This window comes from Scylla paramamosain, chromosome 23 (assembly GCF_035594125.1).
Source record: "Scylla paramamosain isolate STU-SP2022 chromosome 23, ASM3559412v1, whole genome shotgun sequence".
NCBI classification, from domain to species: Eukaryota; Metazoa; Arthropoda; class Malacostraca; order Decapoda; family Portunidae; genus Scylla; species Scylla paramamosain.
This window is the reverse complement of record NC_087173.1, coordinates 1,507,986-1,515,355: the sequence shown is the minus strand read 5'-3', so window position 1 is coordinate 1,515,355 and position 7,370 is coordinate 1,507,986.

The window sequence follows — 7,370 nt, the reverse complement described above, 5'->3', positions numbered from 1 at the left end:
TTAGGTCGTGTAGTTAAGAGTATATGGGATGAAAGAATACGACTGATGAGGGGAGATAGAAGAGGGTGGAAAAGGGAGGAGGGGAGAGATTGAGAGAATTAAGGGAGAGGCTTATTGGGAGGAAAGAGTTGAGGGAAGAGAGGGAGAGAGGAGGAAATGGGAAGGTAAGAGTTACATAAAGCTAGAAATAGGGGAGAGAAGGTTCGGAGGTGAGAGAGAGAGAGAGAGAGAGAGAGAGAGAGAGAGAGAGAGAGAGAGAGAGAGAGAGAGAGAGAGAGAGAGAGACACGACGCTGATGAGAATGAAAGAAAAATAGTATGGAGGAGGTAGAACGGACAGGAAAAATAAGTTTGTTGTTACATAAGGGGAAGGAAGAGGAAGATAATGAGGAAGGAGGAGGAGGAGGACGAAGTAGAGAACAAGAGGTGGATGGATGAAGGAGGAAAGGAAAATAAAGAGTGGAAGCAGAAGAGTGGAAAGAATCGAAGAAGAAGGGGAGAAGAGGAGGATGTAATAGAACGAAAGAAATGAAAGGAAAATAGAAGAGAAGGAGAAAGTAAGCCAGAAGGGATGGAAGGGAAATTGAGACGGAAGACAGGAAGAGAAGAGAGAAGGAAAGAAAAACAAGATAAAGGAGAAACGAAGGATAGAGAAAGAAAGAGGTAAGGAGAGGATAGGAAGAAAAAGAAGGAAAGAAAGAATAGGAAGAAAAACAAAGGAAAATAAAAGAGGAAAGTAGACGTAAGAAAAAAAAGAAAAGGAAGAACAGAGAAATCAACGAAGAAAGAAAAAAGAGGGAAGAAGGGGAAGGAAGGAGGTGGAAGAGGAGAGGGGAGGGGAAGAGAAGGAAGGGAGAGGAGTAAGAACAAGGGGAGAGAGCGGCACCAGCTGAGGGTGCCGTGAATTAGACTCCCAATATAACTTGCACCTTAGGAGGAGGAGGAGGAGGAGGAGGAGGAAGAGGAGGAGGAGGAGGAGGAGAAAAATAATTGTGAGGTGCACTATTTTTATCGAATAAACTGTGCAAAGGAGAATGGGTGCATAGAACAAAGGCCATGGAGGAGGAGGAGGAGGAGGAGGAGGAGGAGGATTATCACAAAGGAAGACATAGGAAGAACAAACAATAACAGATCCAGTGACCCGAGCTTGGGTGTGATATACTACACTGTTTAATTTAAGAGATGGAGATGGAGGAGGAGGAGGAGGAGGAGGAGGAGGAGGAGGAGGAGGAGGAGGAGGAGGAGGAGGAGGAGGAGGAGGAGGAGCTCATATGAAATCCTTCCCAATGTTAAGTAAATAGGACCATCCCTCACCTTTGCTTTGAATTCCTAGATTTAAATTCATCCTTCCTTCCTTCCTTCCTTCCTTCCTTCTTCCTTCCTTCCTTCCTTGGGTAAATAATCTTTGCAAAACAGATTTTTCCTTTTCCTCTTTATCCTTTCTTCATCACTCCTCCTCTTCTGCAAAACTGCCTTTCCTCCTCCTCCTTCTCCTCCTCTTCCTCCTTCTCCTCCTCCTCCTCCTCCTCCTCCTCCTCCTCCTCCTCCTCCTCCTCCTCTTCCTCCTCCTCCCTTTTCTCCTCCTCCTCCTCCTCCTTCTCTTCAGGTATTCGTCCCCAAGAGGCAGCTGTCAAGGTTTGCCTCCTGGAGAGAATATGAGACGGGAGGAAAGGATAGAAAGAGGAAAGGAGGAAAAGAAGAAAGGAAAGGAGGAAAGGAAAGGAGGGAAAGAACATAACGATAATGAGAAAGCGTGGGAGGAAAGGAGCGAATTAGATAGAAACCTTGCTTGGGAGAGGGGAGAGAGGGAGGGAAAGAGCGGGAAGGAGGGGTGAGAAGCCGGATATTGGGAGGTTGGCGGCGGGAGGGCGGGCGGGAAGAAGCTCAGGTAAATACGAAACATACAAACAAACAAACAGATACTTGAAACAGAGTTATAGATAGGTGAGAGAGAGAGAGAGAGAGAGAGAGAGAGAGAGAGAGAGAGAGAGAGAGAGAGAGAGAGAGAGAGAGAGAGAGAGAGAGAGAGAGAGAGAGAGAGAGAGAGAGAGAGACAATTATTCTCCCCTTCTCACTTTGTATTCGTCTTTCCCCTCTACACACCTGTCCCCCTCTCTCTCTCTCTCTCTCTCTCTCTCTCTCTCTCTCTCTCTCTCTCTCTCTCTCTCTCTCTCTCTCTCTCCTTTCCCCCTCTCTCTCCTTTCCCTTACACCTTCCCTCCCCTCATACAAGTCCTCTCACACCACCAGCCTTCCTATCCTCCCTCTACTCTCATATCCTCTCTCTTTTTCCCCTCAGTTTTCCCCTCTACCATGAAGCTTTACCACACACACACACACATCGTCTTACTCCCACCTCTCCTCTCTCTACTCTTACATTTTCCCCTCCTCCTCTCATTCTTACTCTCACGAAACATCAAAACTCTTTCTTTCCACCTCATTTCATATCTTTCTCATTTTTTCTTTTTTTTTTTACCATCGCGTCGCCTCATTTGTCATTATCTTCACTTGTTTTTTTTACTCTTTGCAATTCATAAGTCTTATCTTCGTTATCCTACCTCACAGTTTCCGCTCCTTTCATCCTATCCACTCACAGCCTATTCTTTCTCTAAGTTTCAATAATAAATCTTGAAATATCCTATATTATGTCTTTAATCACACGCTAACAATTTCATATACAGCTTCAAGATACGTAACTATATAATTTTGGGGATTCATTACTGACTTCTAAAGGGACTGGTATCATCAAATCCACTCACATGCTATTCTTTCTCTCAGTTTCAATAACAAATCTTGAAATCCTTATCCTATATGTCTTTGATCGCACGCTAACAATTTCATATACAGCTTCAAGATACGTAACTGTATAATTTTGGGATTCAGTACTGACTTCTAAAGGGACTGGTATCTCCTGAGTGTTCTTTCTTCGTTGTTGTTGTTGTGTTACAGTTGGGGTGCCCTTGGCTAGAGCCCCTGCCATTAAAAAGAAAAGAAAAAAGAAAACACTTAAAATTATATGGGATTTAAATTGTATAAGTAAGAAAAAAATAAGAGGAGAAGGAGGAGGAGTAAAAGATAAACACTCAAATTGTATGTGATAAGGAATGAATAGATATGAAAAAAAAAATACAATGACTAGGAAGAGATGAGGCTTAAAATTAAATAGTAAAAGAGAATGAAAGTTAGTTGGTTCGCTCAGTTATTAGTTAAAGTGCTGCTGGCTATTGTATCCTTCTATGGCAATGCATTGTTATATTACTTAGAAAACAAAACCTTTCCTCTCATTCTCATCCAAACACCCTCACGATCCCTCACCACCAACATCACCCACCACCCTCACCATCCCAAACCCACCCACCATCACCCACCTAACCCACCCACCACCACATTCACCAACATCACTACTACAATCACCAACACCACCACCACCATCACCACCCTCACCCATCACCAAAACAAGGCCTCCCACACTCCTCTTTCTCTCCCCATCCATTAGAGTCACAGCTGCCTCGGTCGCTACCCATTAATAATGAGACTAATGGCAGAGCGCCGCGCCACGCCACGCAACGCCGCCTCGCGCTGCACACTCCTGCTGGGGATACGGCGAAGGGACGGCCCGTCACCTCTACTTCCGCGTATTAATTCCTGAAGCCTTGTGTGCTGTTGAGAGAGAGAGAGAGAGAGAGAGAGAGAGAGAGAGAGAGAGAGAGAGAGAGAGAGAGAGAGAGAGAGAGAGAGAGAGAGAGAGAGAGAGAGAGAGAGTGTGTGTGTGTGTGGTGTGGTACAGTAGTAGTAGTAGTAGTAGTAGTAGTAGTAGTAGTAGTAGTAGTAGTAGTAGTAGTAATAGTAGTAGTAGTTGCATAATTTTGTTACTACTACTACTACTACTACTACTACTGCTACTTATATCACCACTACCACAGATAAAAATAACAAAAAATAACAAATAACAACAACAACAATAGCATCACCACCCTCACCATCACCACTCAACTCCCAAAAGCTTCATGTGGACTCAAGCGGCGACAGAATTCTCACTTATCAGCAACTTGTATAATTCGAGCCAGCCACTGATGATGTGGCGAGTCACAGCCACTTCACGCCCGCCTTGCTGCGCTCAATCCAATACGCACAGGGAGTCACGAGGAGGAGAGCAAGGAGGTGGTGGTGAAGAAAAAGAAGATGAAAAAACAAGGATTAGAACTAGAACAAGAATAAGAACAAGAACAAGAACAATAAAAGGATAATAACTAGAACAAAACAAACAACAACAACAACAACAACAACAACAACAACAACAACGATGGCGACGACGACAAGAAACAAAAATCTGAGCAAGACAAATCAGTCAAGAAGCAAAAAAAAAAAAAGAAAAGAAAAGAAGAAAATAAAAGAAAAAGAAAAAAACGGAAGGGAAAAAAAGGAAAAAAAGACTTATATGACCATACCATCATTTTTTTCCCTCAGTGGAAGAAGATTATCAATTCTGACGGGGACTGACGCTTGCTTTTAAACTGCTGACGTCTTCTGAAGTTGGAGGAAGAGGAGGAGGAAGAGGAGGAGGAGGAGGAGGAGGAGGAGGAGGAGGAGGAGGAGGAGGAAGAGGAGAGTGGTGGTAAGGATGTCATCTCGTTAGAGGAGGAAGAGGAGGTGATGTTGGGTGATGGAGAGTGGAGAAGTGGAGGAAAGTAGAGAGAGGGAGAGGGAGAGGGAGAGGGAGGAAAGTAGGGAGCCAATATGAGAGAGAGGAGCGCTTTTAGAAACTCGTGTTGTCTTTGTTTTTTTCTTTTTTAATCTTTTTCCACCTTGCACTTTCATTCTCTCTCTCTCTCTCTCTCTCTCTCTCTCTCTCTCTCTCTCTCTCTCTCTCTCTCTCTCTCTCTCTCTCGTGCAAGAATTTCCCAGAGAGAGAGAGAGAGAGAGAGAGAGAGAGAGAGAGAGAGAGAGAGAGAGAGAGAGTGGTCGCCTGATAGCTGCCAAGTGTTGTTCTTTTAAGTGGATTGAAAGTTTTATCAAGTTATTGCCAAAAGTTAGACCTTGATACCGAAAGTCTCTCTCTCTCTCTCTCTCTCTCTCTCTCTCTCTCTCTCTCTCTCTCTCTCTCTCTCTCTCTCTCTCTCTCTCTCTCTCTCTCTCTTTCTCTGGGAGTATATCAGATCGGATATATCCACTAAGAGCAAGACGGTCAGTGGCGGATGCAATTTTCTGATACACACACACACACACACACACACACACGAACCTCCATGAAATACATCAGAAACGACACGAAGTGAAACGAAAACCTGAACGAAGCATGATTATGAAATACTGATCTACTACTACTACTACTACTACTACTACTACTACTACTACCACCACCACCACCGCTACATCTACTATATCTTACACCCGCCAATTACTAAAGACAGGATAAACATTTCCACAAATTTCCATCTCATATTCATTTACCCACACCACTGACTCATTACTTCCCCACAGCAAAGAGACTCACGGTTCGCCTCACCTCACACTCTCATCTCTCCTCTCCACTCTCTCATTCCTACTTTTTCCACTTATTTTTACCCTTACGAAACATCAAAGCTCTTTTTTTCACTTCACTTCGCACCTTACCTTCAATTTCTTACAGTTTACTCAGGGCAGAGTGAGTCAGAGTGAGTCAGTGTTTACCTATGAGTCAGAAGGTCGTGAATTAAGTACAAGTGCGTGTCATTATTCAGCTGTGTTGTGTTTACCTCCCGCTGTCATGAGAACAAGGCTGTCATGAGGAGTGGACGAGATGAAGAGGTGAATGTCCTGAGAGAGAGAGAGAGAGAGAGAGAGAGAGAGAGAGAGAGAGAGAGAGAGAGAGAGAGAGAGAGAGAGAGAGAGAGAGAGAGAAGGTCGGGAATGGAGAGGGAGAAAGAGAGACTTGGTGGAGAATAGAAAGACAGACAGATAGAATGATAGATCGAAGGATAGATAGATAGATAGATAGATAGATAGATAGATAGATAGAGAGAGAGAGAGAGAGAGAGAGAGAGAGAGAGAGAGAGAGAGAGAGAGAGAGAGAGAGAGAGAGAGAGAGAGAGAGAGAGAGAGAGAGAAAACACGCCAGACTCAGAGATCAAACAGAAACTCGTCAAATAAACGAATGAATAAATAAACAAACAAGGAAACATTCTTAAGATGGCAAAAAAAAAAATTGCAATCTCAGAACTACAAAATCCACTCACCTTCAACAACAACAAAACAAAAACAATAAACAGACAAACAAACACAAAACAAACGCTGGCAACACAAATAGAGAGAAAAACAAACAAACAAACAAACAAACAGGCAGACCTTGACCAAGTCATTTTAGAATAAATGCTTCTGGCAAATGTACGAGGGACAGAGAGAGAGAGAGAGAGAGAGAGAGAGAGAGAGAGAGAGAGAGAGAGAGAGAGAGAGAGAGAGAGAGAGAGAGAGAGAGAGAGACGAGGGCAGCACGTGGTGGAAGAGAGAAGAGAAGAGGGGAGGGAAGAGGGGAAAGAGAAATCAAACGGAAAGAACATGAGGAGGGGGAGAGAGAGAGAGAGAGAGAGAGAGAGAGAGAGAGAGAGAGAGAGAGAGAGAGAGAGAGAGAGAGAGAGAGTGGGTGGGAAAACAAGACCCTATTTCCCTCAACACAATATGGACAAGGAAACAGGGGAAAAATAAATAATCCTTTCTCTTCATCACTTTTCTCTCTTATTGTCTTCACTTCTGTTATTCCATTCTTCCCTTCCTCTTTTTCTTTCCCTTGTTCTCTTCCTCCCTTTATCCCCTCCTCTCTTCTTCGCTTCCTTCTTTTATTTCCCTTCTTTCTCTCTTCTTTCCTCTTCTTCACTTCATCATTCTTGGGTTTTTCGTTGCGTTTATCACTAGTGTTGAATATATTCATAATAGAGACAGTAAATACGGTCATTTTTCGTAAAACGGATTCGCTTCCTTATAACGAAATGGCTGTGTGTGTGTGTGTGTGTGTGTGTGTGTGTGTGTGTGTGTGTGTGTGTGTGTGTGTGTGTGTGTGTGTGTGTGTGTGTGTGTGTGTGTCTGACTAAAATATGCATCTAGATATAGGAAATCTTTATCTGTGTTGTAAAGAAAGAGAGAGAGAGAGAGAGAGAGAGAGAGAGAGAGAGAGAGAGAGAGAGAGAGAGAGAGAGAGAGAGAGAGAGAGAGAGAGAGAGAGACTGCGTGCAGTCTCATACTTTCTCATGGCTAGACACGAAGTTTCACACTATTCTCTCTCTCTCTCTCTCTCTCTCTCTCTCTCTCTCTCTCTCTCTCTCTCTCTCTCTCTCTCTCTCTCTCTCTCTCTCTCTCTCTCTCTCTAGGTAAAGTGAAGTAATTTGAAACGCAAACACAC